A 12,743-nucleotide genomic window follows, 5' to 3' on the forward strand; every position below is an offset into this window, starting at 1 on the left:
CTTTTAAGATATCTGTTTGTTTCCCTCTGCTGCTTTATATCCTACTTCAGCTCATTTTCTCTTTCGTCTAAAAGGGAAGTGTCAATATGTCATAAATCATGGGCAAAGGCCCTTTAGCCCATTAATTCATGCTGACCATCACCTATCATCGATACAGATCCTATATACCTGCACTGGCTCAGCAGCTTTCTATGCCTTGGTGATTGAAGTACTCACCTAGGTACTTCTTATTGTTAGAGGTGGAAGATGTGCAGCCACCACAAAGCTCCCCAGCAAAGAAAGTAGACAGTCAAGTGCATACGTATACATTTCCTTCTGATTGCTCATGAGGTAGACGCAAAGTCACATTCTAAACCTCTGAACTGTTGCAGACTAGTGCTGCATTAAAGATTTGGTGTGAAGACCCTATAACTGAGAGGTTATACCAGTCCAGAAAGATTGAAGAGAACATTGTAATCCTTACAGAAGGGGTGGGGAGGTGACTCAATAGAGGGCTTTAAATTTGACATCATAGAGTTGGAGAAAGTGTTTGTATTTGAAGGAAAGAGCAAAATCAAAAACCATAAATTTAGTTTATCAACCAATAATCAAAGATGGGTATTTGAGAACTGTCTCTGCCAAGTGGTTAGGATCCTTTCTGAGTGTACAGACAAATAGCATGGAACATTGGAAACAAAGCAAAGTGTAAACCACCAACAGAAGTGCCAGCTCCTCGTGCAATAAGATCATAGCAGATCACTTACCCCAGTCCTACTTTCCTGCATGAAACTCATATCCCTTGATTCCATTAATATCTAAAAATCTACTGATGTGTTCCAAGAGACTGAGATTCAGATTAGTTCATTGTCATATACACCAGGGTTGAATGAAATTCCTTACTTAAATGAAGCTCACCAATAAGCAGGATATGCAATGATACTAAGTAAAACAATAACCACAGTGTAGAGCACAAAAACAACAGCGTGTTGCAAAGTGTTGTCATGTAACTGAGGTAGTGCAAAAAGAAGATGCCAGTATGAAAGAAGTAAATTAAGGGTTCAAGAACGTGGCAGCATCACTGGGAAAGTAATGAAAAGTGATGATGATGATGGAGTGAGATGGATAGGAGGAGACATGATCATTGAGCTAGATCCCAATTGGACCAATGTTATATTTTGTAAAATTGTATCATCACTATATTCATAATTACAGATTGCAAGTGTTGGGTTTCCAGATTGAGCCACAAACTGAAAAATGAATTTTTAAATAATGAACCATTTACAATATTATTTTCTATTGACTGATTTATTGATTAATTCAAGTTCAAGTTTATGTTTCAAGTTTAAATATCATTCAACCATAAATGAATATAGCCAGAATAAACTGTTCTTCCATGGCCAAGGTAAAAAACTCATTACCAGCAGCACACAGCACACTGCACATAGCATAGGGTTACAATTTCAGATAAACTGTCACAAAGAGAAATATATATATTTCTAGCCCAGGTCCCTGAAATGTCATAGTCGAGCTTGTTCTTCCACTGAGCAAACACTGGAGGGCAGCACCAGTGGGAGGGGCAAGCCCCCAAACCAATACAAAATCCAATGGGACACAGCCAGCTCTGGCATCTCCTTTGCCAGCAACCGCAATTGAAGTCTCCAAGGCATGACAGCCTCCTTTGCACAAGGCAACGCAGCTTCCCCACCAACGGTCTCAACAATGAACTAGTGCACAAGACCTGCAGTCTTCTGTTCTCAATAAGAACATCCAAGGCAATCACTCACACCTTTTTAAGGCTGCGCACGGTTTTGGCACAATGACACACAACAAGTCCAGGTAATAACACAACAATGATATGCAATATGTCCATCTCCATTGCTATCGAGCAACTCACTGATGGATTGTTCTTAGTATCTGGCAATGACTTGCGATCATAAAAGAGACATACAGGATGAACAAATGCACCTTTGGTTAGGCACTGAGTAGCCGCTGCATCTGAGTGCACTGCCATCTTACAAAAATAAGGTAATTCCTACTAAGAAGTATTTTAATGGAAGTACGTAGCTTTATATTTTGTCATCTATTTTTATAGTGCATTGCTTTTTGAGATATCATTAACTTTTGTACAAACTAGCCTTAACTGCAGATTTGAGATTCTATTTAAGAACTTATAGTATGTGGGTTTTTTGTTGAATGGATTCTGGTGTGTGGGTAAGTGAAGATCTAATTATAGAGCTTGATGTAACTAAACATAAAATTGTGAGATTTCTAATGAGAGAATGAAATCAATACTTGAAGTCTGCAATACTTCGCCCGGCAAGTTTATAAGAGTTTCTTAAGAAGAGAGAAATAGTGTGAGATGGAGAATTAAGCTGCTCACACAACAGCCACCAATGGTACAGCAATTTTAATGGTGTGCACAATGGACAAGACTTTGGAGGCTTCAGGGCTAGAAGGAATGCAGCTGTGAAGAAATTGCAAAACAAAGATTCAGCGAAGTTAGTTGGTCCACAGAAGGTTCCTGTCGGCAGCTAATTCTCCTCCCCTCTTGACATCCCTGGAAAGAGATGACAAAGGGCAGAATCTAAACAGCAGATTTCTTGCAAGAGGAGGTGGAAGTCAGTAACTGCACATTTCACAGGGAATTTACTACCTTCAGAGACACAGGAGTTTGCCAGCTCTATTACACTACTTTGGCTTCAGCTGTTATTTCATCTCAGTTACTCAACTTCCAGGACTTTCAAGTTAACATACTTGTGAAATGACTGAATTTGTCCGCTGTTACTAAGTACATTGTACTATTAAAAGTGAATGATGCTCAGCAAATCATTATTTGACAGCCATGACTGATGATATATTATTTATGATGCAGCTCATTGAGCGCAGCCTAGAGCTGTATTAGTTGTAAGCATATCTTATGTATTTGTTCTTGACTTATGTTGTATCACACGGCTGCTTTCTTTGATATATGGTACTGAAATTTTTAATAAACTGCGGAGGTGGTCAGAATATGTTAAGAGTTGTGTAGAAAGAGAGGTTACAATCACTTGTTGCATAACACAAATGATAAGTCACATTTCCCCATCCCAGAAAACATAGTTGCTACATGCTTTCTCGTGAGTTTTACAGCACTGAAAGTTTGATTATTTTCTCTGGAATGGTGGAGACTGAGAGGAGGCCGACTAAAAGTTTACAAACTTATCAGAGTCATAGATGGGTAGACAGCCAGGATTCTTTCCCTCTGTAGAAATGTCAAATACTCAGCTTCAAGGTGGGAGGAGGGAAACATTAAAAGGCAATAAGTGAGACAAATTTTATACACAGGGAGTGATAGATACCTGGAATACGCTGCCAGGAGTGGTGATGTAAGCAGATACAATAGTGGCATTCAAGACACACATCAATATGCAGGGATGTTGATCATGTGCAGCTAAGAGGAATTTAATTTAATTTGACATTGTGTTTGGCAGACACTGTGGACCAAAAGGAGTGCTTCTCTGTTGTATGCGGAGTTGATGTGACGGACCAAATGGCCTAATTCTGCTCCTCTATCTTATGGTATTCTTCTATGTTGTATTTTCTGAAAATTGGGTGGAGATTGGTAGATGGAATTTAATAGTAACAAGTGCAGTGTGGTACATTTCTGGAAGCCAAATAAGGGTAGCATATTGACTGTAACTGGGCACTAAGGAATGTTGATGAACAGAAAGATCTTGGGGTCCAAGTTCGTAGCTCTCTGCAAATATCAATGATGAGGATGTGGAGAAGGCATATAGCATGCTCATTGTTCATCAGTCAAGGCACTAGATATGAGAGTTGGGATGTCATATTGTAAATTTACCAGACACCAGTTAGATCACATTTTGAGTGTAGTGTGCAGTTCTAGTCTGCACATCAAGGAAGATGTAATTGCAGGGAAAGTGAAGAGGACTTTCACCAGAATGGTGCCTGGATTGGAGGACTTTGATTGTGAAGACGGATTGGATAGTCTTGGCTTGTTTTTCTCAAAGCAAAGGAAGCAAAGAATGACCTGATAGAAATAAATAAAATTACAAAGTTATTGATATGATAGATAGTCAAAATACTTTTCCCATGGCAGAGGTATCAAGAACAAGAGAACATAAGTTTAAAGAGAGAGGATGGGGTTTTAAAGGGGGATGAGGGATAGGTCTTTTACACAGAGAGTGATTGATATCTGAAACACGCAGGAAGAGAAAATGGCTGAATCCAATGCAATTACAACATTTAAGAGGCACTTTGGGAGATACGTAGAAACCCCAAATGTAAACAAATGGAAAAAATGGTTGGCATGAACATGATGGGCTGAAAGGCCTGTTTCTATGCTGCATGATACTCCACGCGCACCCCCCCCCCACACACACACACACACTTTCTTAAGACATTTTCCATTTCAGGTGAATGGTTATCTGCTTCATTCTCTACAGACTCTGTGAATATCTGCTGGAGATATTCCAGCATTTCATGTATTTATTTCAAATTTCCAGCATTTGTGCTTTCATATGACCTTACTTGTCCTTTTAATGTCATTGAACAACATCCACCCATCCCTGAAGTGGGATAGTTGGCACTCAGCACCAAAGTTACATCTCCTCAATTGCTATGTGACAGATTAAGGTGCCTTTCACCTCAATAACTTTCTTCAAGATGCCCGCAAATTGACGAATCCTGTCATGCCTTTGGGCCTTGACTGGTTGCCATGTTGACCGTTGCTGGCAGCTGCATCAATAGTGGGCACTCAGGGAATTTACTGGGAGCCAACAGTGGAAACCCATGCTGTGTTGCTTTCATAGTTAACTGTACCCCAGACATTGAGACTTGGCTGTCAAAAGGTTGCACTTCAATTTCCATGATACAGAGAATATATGCCATTGGGTACTTCCATACACTTACCGTTGGAAGCTTGGTGTGAAAAGCTCTCAGACCCATTCTCATTGGCAGAAACACTTTGCAATTCATCGTGAAGAAATTAATCTCCAAGTGTATCCTTTCAGACCAAATTCCCTCAATGACATTAACAAAATTGAGCCATTTACTAAAAAAACACTTTCTTTCCTTCTAGCAGGCATTCATCTCCAGCTTTAACACAGTTTAAATGCTCTCCTTTGGACAAAATGCCTGTGTCATTGTAATTTCTTTCTTTGGTTGGAAAATTCGCATTGGTATTTTCCTCCCCCAGAAAAGAAGTCTGAAACAAAATTAAAATAAACTATTGAATAAATTAAATGCATTTTTATATTCCAGTGAGGCAACTTGAATAGAAAAAGGAAAAAGCATTGTTTGCACACGAGCATGTTGGTGTCTCGGGGATGTTGTGTCATATAGTGTTTGATTTCAGTGCTGCTAAACCATCCATACTCTAAAGTAAACATTAGTTTACTTTAATTATTTAATTAATGTCTGGATTAAACTGATGTTCTGTTTCTTCAGAAAGTACCTCACATTTATTTTAGTTTTGATTGTTGCATAGATATATTTTGTCCTCAGATACAATGAATTCTGCTTTCTAAATTCAGACCATTGATTACAATAGACCTATATTTCTGAGTGTGGTACATACCCACAATTGACTTATGTCATATGTGATTGTGGACATAGTTATATACTCTGACTTAACAGCACTGAGGGAGGTCATCTTTCTTAAAGGACTCAACAATACTTTCCTCCCAGTACCTTAATGTTATGCCCACTTGGATAAGCCATTTCCACCCTTGAAAGCAGTCCCATTTAGTACTTCTTCCTTGTTCTATATTTACCCTTCAATTAAATATCCAATTTTCTACTGAAAGCTATTGGATCTCCTCCCACAAAAAAGTGTTCCTGATCGGAATGTGTGTGTGTGTGTGTGTGTGTGTGTGTGTGTGTGTGTGTGTGTGTGTGTGTGTGTGTGTGTGTGTGTGTGTGTTTTATATATATTCCAGGAGTTTGTCCTAGCAATGGTGAGGGAACAGCACAGCAATGTAGTTTCAAGTCTAGATGGCGTGTTGTTTGGAGGACAACTTCCAGGGGTAGTGTTCTCCATGCTTATGCTGCCCTTGCCCTTCTGGATGAGAGAAGTGGTAGCTTTGGAAGATGTTTTGAAAGGTTTGTGGCCATTAGGTGCTGAAGACTCACCATGGAGGATCTAGACCTAAAGCAACACCAATGACTTACACATTGTCATCAGCATTGTCAGTGCTCATTCAATGCTTTGTGTAAGAAATTGGACCAAGAGATTGCAACATAGAACTTTCATAATTAACTCACAATACCCCAGTGAACTGCTACATCTAAAGTATGCAGTATTTTAAGTGTACCTCTCTACCATTTAATGTTTAAAGGTCATCATTTTCAATTTTTATTTATATCAAAATCTTTTATTGCCATTATTCTGTACAGAGCAGGGTTTCTGTGATCAGATCACAGTGTTTCACATGGCCCATCTCCTCTCAAGTCAATGGCCTGATGTTATCACTGATATCCTGGGACCACGGGGTGTGAGTGGCTGCTCCTCTCTCAAGGGTTCTTACCCTGAGAAACTCATCTCTCTCCCCAACCCTCGCACTTTTCACCATAACCCTCCACCCATTTTGCTTGAGCTCTCTGATTGCAGTCTTGGGCTTCTCTAGAGCAACAAACAATCTGTTGGAGATGCAGTGGATCAAATAGCTTCTTTGGGAGGAAAGGAATTCTCAACATTTCAGCATGAAACTTCACTTCTGTAATGATGCAGGTTTTCGAAACAAAACATCAACAATTCCTTTCCTCCCACAGATGCTGCATGGCACGCAGAGTACATCCAGCAGATTGTTTCTTGCTGCAGGTTCCAGCGTCTAGACTCTTGAGTCTCTCCTCTGATGTAGCACCTATCACAGCACTATGCCATACCCCATGGTTTAATTCACAAAATGTCACTAGTGCTACTCCTTCAGTGAATAGCAATGTCTGATAAAGGTTCATTTTAGGCTTTAGACCCTCTTAAAGACAATGAACAATGACAAGAACTTCTTGAAGTGAAGTTATGCCAGTTTCACAAATTGTTGTGAGACTAGTAAGAGGAGAAGGCAGTCATTGCGGGGCTCCCAAGTGGCCATTCCACTCACTAACAGATATACCCCTTGGATTCTGTTGGACGTCACCATTATCAGTGATGATTTTCAGGAGCTAGCAGTAGTAGTCAGGGGTTTGACACAACAGCTAGGTCTGAGGCTCAGAGAGGAAGGATACAGTCAGAAAATGTGATAGTAATTGGAAGCTGGATGGACTATAAGACCATTAGACATAGAAACGGAAGTAGGCAATAGACAATAGGTGCAGAAGTAGACCATTCGGCCCTTCGAGCCTGCACCGCCATTCTGAGATCATGGCTGATCATCTGCTATCAATACCCGCTTCCTGCCTTGTCCCCATAACCCTTAATTCCCCTATCCATAAGATACCTATCTAGCTCCTTCTTGAAAGCATCCAGAGAATTGGCCTCCACTGCCTTCTGAGGCAGCGCGTTCCACACCTCCACAACTCTCTGGGAGAAGACGTTCCTCCTCAACTCTGTCCTAAATGACCTACTCCTTATTCTTAAACCATGCCCTCTGGTACTGGACTCTCCCAGCATCTGGAACATATTTCCTGCCTCTATCTTGTCCAATCCCTTAATAATCTTATATGTCTCAATCAGATCCCCCCTCAATCTCCTTAATTCCAGCGTGTACAAGCCCAGTCTCTCTAACCTCTCTGCATAAGACAGTCCAGACATCCCAGGAATTAACCTAGTGAACCTACGCTGCACCTCCTCCACAGCCAGGATGTCCTTCCTTAACCCTGGAGACCAAAACTGCACACAATACTCCAGGTGTGGTCTCACCAGGGCCCTGTACAAATGCAAAAGGATTTCCTTGCTCTGGTACTCCATTCCCTTTGTAATAAAGGCCAACATTCCATTAGCGTTCTTCACTGCCTGCTGCACTTGCTCATTCACCTTCAGAGACTGATGAACAAGTATTCCTGGATCTCTTTGTATTTCTCCCTTACCTAACTCCACACCATTCAGATAATAATCTGCCTTCCTGTTCTTGCTCCCAAAGTGAATAACCTCACACTTATTCGCATTAAACGCCATCTGCCAAGTTTCTGCCTACTCACCCAGCCTATCCAAGTCACCTTGAATTCTCGTAACATCCTCATCACATGTCACACTGCCACCCAGCTTAGTATCATCAGCAAACTTGCTGATGTTATTCACAATGCCTTCCTCTAAATCATTGACATAAATCGTAAACAGCTGTGGTCCCAATACCGAGCCCTGTGGCACCCCACTAGTCACCACCTGCCATTCTGAGAAACACCCATTCACTGCTACCCTTTGCTTTCTATCTGCCAACCAGTTTTCTATCCATGTCAAAAGCCTCCCCCCCAATGCCATGAGTTCTGATTTTACCCACCAATCTCCTATGTGGTACCTTGTCGAATGCCTTCTGAAAGTCAAGGTACACCACATCCACCGGATCTCCCGGGTCTATCTTCCTGGTTACATCCTCGAAGGCCACTTAACCTATCAAGCCAATCCATCATGGCTGATTTGTTACCCCTCTCTAACCATTCTCCCGCCTTTTCTCCATAAATTTGATACCCTGGCTAACGAAGAATCTATCAACACTAACTTTAAATATACTCAATGACTTATCCTCGACAGCTGTCTGTGGCAGTCTTTCCACAGACTCACCATCCTCTGGCTTAAGAAATCCAACTCTGCAGAAACTAATGGGAAGATAGAGGAACACACATAAAAGTTGCTGGTGAACACAGCAGGCCAGGCAGCATCTCTAGGAAGAGGGACGGTCGACGTTTCAGGCCGAGACCCTTCGTCAGGACCAAAACGTCGACTGTACCTCTTCCTAGAGATGCTGCCTGGCCTGCTGCGTTTACCAGCAACTTTTATGTGTGTTGCTTGAAATTCCAGCATCTACAGATTTCCTCGTGTTTGGGAAGATATAGGACTGGGAATTTTTTAAAAACCCAACAGGAGACAACCAAAAATGTCGTAAGACAGGGAAAGATGAAATGTGAAGGTAAGCTAGACAACAACATCAAAGAGGATATCAAAAAGTTTTTTTCAGATAGATAAAGCATAAAAGGCAGGTGACTGTAGACATTAGACTGCTGGAAAATTACGCTGGAGAGATAGTAATAGGGGAGAAGGAAATGGTGGACAAACTGAGTAAGTATTTTGCATCAATCTTTACTATGGAAGACACTATCAATATGCCAGACATGTCAGGGGTCAAAGTGAGTGTCATTGCTATTACTAGGGAGAAGGTGCTTGGGAAACTAAAAGGAATGAAGGTAGATAAGTTACCTGGACCAGAAGGATTACACGCCAGAGTTCTGACAGAGGTAGCGGTCGAGATTGTGGATCCATTAATAGTGATGTTACAAGAATCACTAGATTATAGAATGGTTCCGGTGGACTGGAAATTTGCAAATGTCACTCCCCTTCAAGAGGGGAGGGGGCAGAAGAAAAGAAATTATTGACCAGTTAGCCTGACCTCAATGGTTGGGAAGATGTTGGAATCTATTATAGTATTAAGTTTGTGGACAATATAAAGATATGTATAGAGGGGCAGGTAGGGTTGAGGAAGCAAGGAGGCTGCAGAAAGTCTTGGACAGATTAAGAGAATGAGCAGAGAAGTGGCAAATGGAATATGGCATGGTGGAGTGTATGGTCATGCATTTTTGTAAAAGGAATAAAAGCAAAGTCTATTTTCCAAATGTGGAGAACATTTTTAAAAAGTTGCAAAGGTACTTGAGTGTCCCTGTACAGGATTCCCTGAAGGTTAATCTGGGAGTTGAGTCTGTGGTGAGGAAGGCATATACAATGGTAATATTCATTTCAAGGACTAGAATATAAAAGCAAGGATGTGATGCTGATGCCTCACTTGGAGTATTGTGAGCAGTTTGGGCCCCTTATTTAAGAAAGGGTGTGCTGACATTGGAGAGGGTTCAGAGGAGGTTCACGAGAATGATTCTGTGAATGAAAGGGTGTCATGTGAGAAGCGATAGATGGCTCTGGGCCTGTACTTGCTGAAATTTAGAAGAATGAGAGGGTATCTCATTGAAACCTATTGAATGTCAAAAGGCCTAGATAGAGTAGATGGGGAGAGGATGTTTCCTAACTAGGACCAAATAATTGAGTCTATTGTAGATAAGTGGGAACAGTATAGAAGGGTGCAGTGGTTGACATTGACAAGAAAGGGAGAAAGGATCTGTTTCTATGACTTTGTGACTCTTTAGTAACATTTGGAGAATTATGATGAGTACAAATAAAACCTACAGTGACTTTCAGCTCTACGAATGTTGAGAATTGGTAAGGATATGCCACAAAAACAAGTCATGGAAAAGTTACCTCCGCCTTTGTTTTGGAAAGAGCTTTCTTTGCTGATTTTATTTTTAATTTAAAGACGGGAATATTCTATCATGGCTCTCTGGCTGCTTGATCCATTGGTTTATGCCTGTCAGTAGAGATCAGAGGATCACACACACACAACTGAGGTGACAAGTGAGGTCTCTCTGAGCAGAGATGTTTTCAAATTCCTTCCACCAGCCCTTTGGAGAGAAATGTTTGTGATTCAGTCAAGCAGTATGATAATGAAATTAAAAAGAAATACCCAGCAAGTCAGGCATCAACAGGTGATAGAGAAACAGAGTTAAGGTTTCAAGTCATTGACCTCCAGTTTAAAGTGAGTAACTAAACAAAACATGTTCCAAGATGCAGTGAAGTTGGGGGGAGGGCAGAGGGAGCACAAAGAGCACTCTGTGATGGGATGAGGGTAGGAGTGATTAAGAGACCATAAAGACATTAGTGAAAGGAATAATGAGACACTGTTAATCAGATCAATTTGTCGAATTTTCTGCCACTTGCTGTAGTAAAAATACTCTTACTCCATAAAATAAGGGAAGTCTGAGCTGTCGCAGAGCCTAGCAATTTTCAATTATTTGTGAATTGCCATGAATATAGGTACAATGTTGAAGACTTTAAGGCTTTATATTCCCCACTATAAAATCTAATAAAGCATTTGAAAATTTCATAAACAATAAAATCCTCTATTGCCAGATCCGCAGAAATAAACATTCATAGCATTACTAAAATAATTCAGAGCAATGCATTTCCATGCCTGTATAATTCTATCAAATATATTCAGTAATATCTTGCAGTGTGGGAAATGCCAGCCATTATGAATTTCACAGAAAAGATATTGATAATATTAGAATGACATTCCTGAAGCCATTTCTCTTAACTAGTATGCACTGGAAGTCACGTTTTGTTCTGAATCTTTCCAGCATACAACACTCCCTCCTGCATTAACATGATAAGATAGTAACTGTAGAATATTTCCATGGAGAATAATGCCACTGTGCATCCCCCGTGTAGAAATTACACTGAGGCCACAAGGGGCACTCATGATAGTAAGAACCTGGTTAAATGAACTGATTGCATGAACTGATACGGACATTGTTCTGGCTGCTATGAACATCACTTCCTATACATAAGCTGTTTCCTGCGGGGGTTAGTTCTGATTCAATTTGAAGCATGCGGTGGAAAGGCATACAGTACATCCCCATCCACTCCTTATTTGCCCTTGAAACAGCCATATCTTTTCCCAAGTAAGAAACCTTACTAAAAGCCCTGAAGAAATCTTCCATCTCTGGTGATTTTTGAGAAGTTGTTCAACTTGCTGCATAGCTATGTAAATACAAACTTTGAGGGCAGTGGAGGGAAAGGATAACTCATCTTCAAAGGCATAGCCCACGGACTGGAGATGCATCTGAACGCCATAGACAATAATGTTGCCTTTCAACCCGAGGAATATCCATCGATTACAAAGACCTGTGGCTCATCAATTGTAACTTCACAACACTCAAACAAATCCACAATTAGCATAGCTGCAGCACTAGCCTACACCCAAGCTGGAGCAGCAAAAATGAGAACATCATATGCTAAGCATAAAGTTCAAATGCAAATGGAGAAAGCACATATAGACATGGAGAGAGCATATGTAAAGGCTACATTAAGTATGCTTGAGGAAGAATTTGAAGCTGAGGCTGCCTTAGCAGAGGTGAAGGTGTATGAAGCAGCAGCTGACACTGGTGTGTCTACAACCAGAATCAGTCACAACATCACAACATCACAGCAACCAATGCATCTTACTAACGAATATGTCCAACAGTATTTTAGCTATAAAAAGGCAGTGCTGCAGCTCTTCAAGGAGAGGCTATCCACAGCTTTCAGCCAACATGCCTTTTACATTGTCCAGATATTGGCAGTTAAGGTCTACAACAGCAAAGACCAATAACATTCCCTTCAGAAGTTCCACCACAGAAAAGACCTCAGTCAAGAGATGCTGCTAATACCGATCCCATCTGCACAGACATGGACAGACTGAACTTTCATCTACCCCAGGACACACACTTGGCAAACTAGTCTCCACCACGCTCTCGTTCAAAAACTACAGATGCATTAGATTTGGCTTGGTATCTGGTCTATTCACAGCAGGGCTAAAAATGTTTAACAACCAGTCTACCAGTTATCCACCCTGGAAATCAAGCTTTTGCAATGCCATGGAAGGACTAAGATCAAGTCTAGTAAAGAGCTAGACCTTCTCTATAAGTGGCTTGGTGGTGAGTTACTGCAACGTGCAAGAAGGGCTAAGGCAATTCACATTAATAATCCAGCTGTGGCAGAAGCTGGACAAATGCTATGGCTCTCCAGAAGC

At 40.9% G+C, this 12,743-nt stretch overlaps 1 protein-coding gene across 1 annotated transcript in view; it reads left to right on the forward strand.

Moving 5' to 3' along the window:
* The window catches only part of grid2 (glutamate receptor, ionotropic, delta 2), a 1,194,553-nt gene that overhangs the window by 1,062,183 nt on the left and 119,627 nt on the right, over nt 1-12,743 (forward strand). The window lies entirely within an intron of this gene.

Source organism: Mobula birostris, chromosome 4, assembly GCF_030028105.1.
Source record: "Mobula birostris isolate sMobBir1 chromosome 4, sMobBir1.hap1, whole genome shotgun sequence".
Taxonomy (NCBI): Eukaryota; Metazoa; Chordata; class Chondrichthyes; order Myliobatiformes; family Myliobatidae; genus Mobula; species Mobula birostris.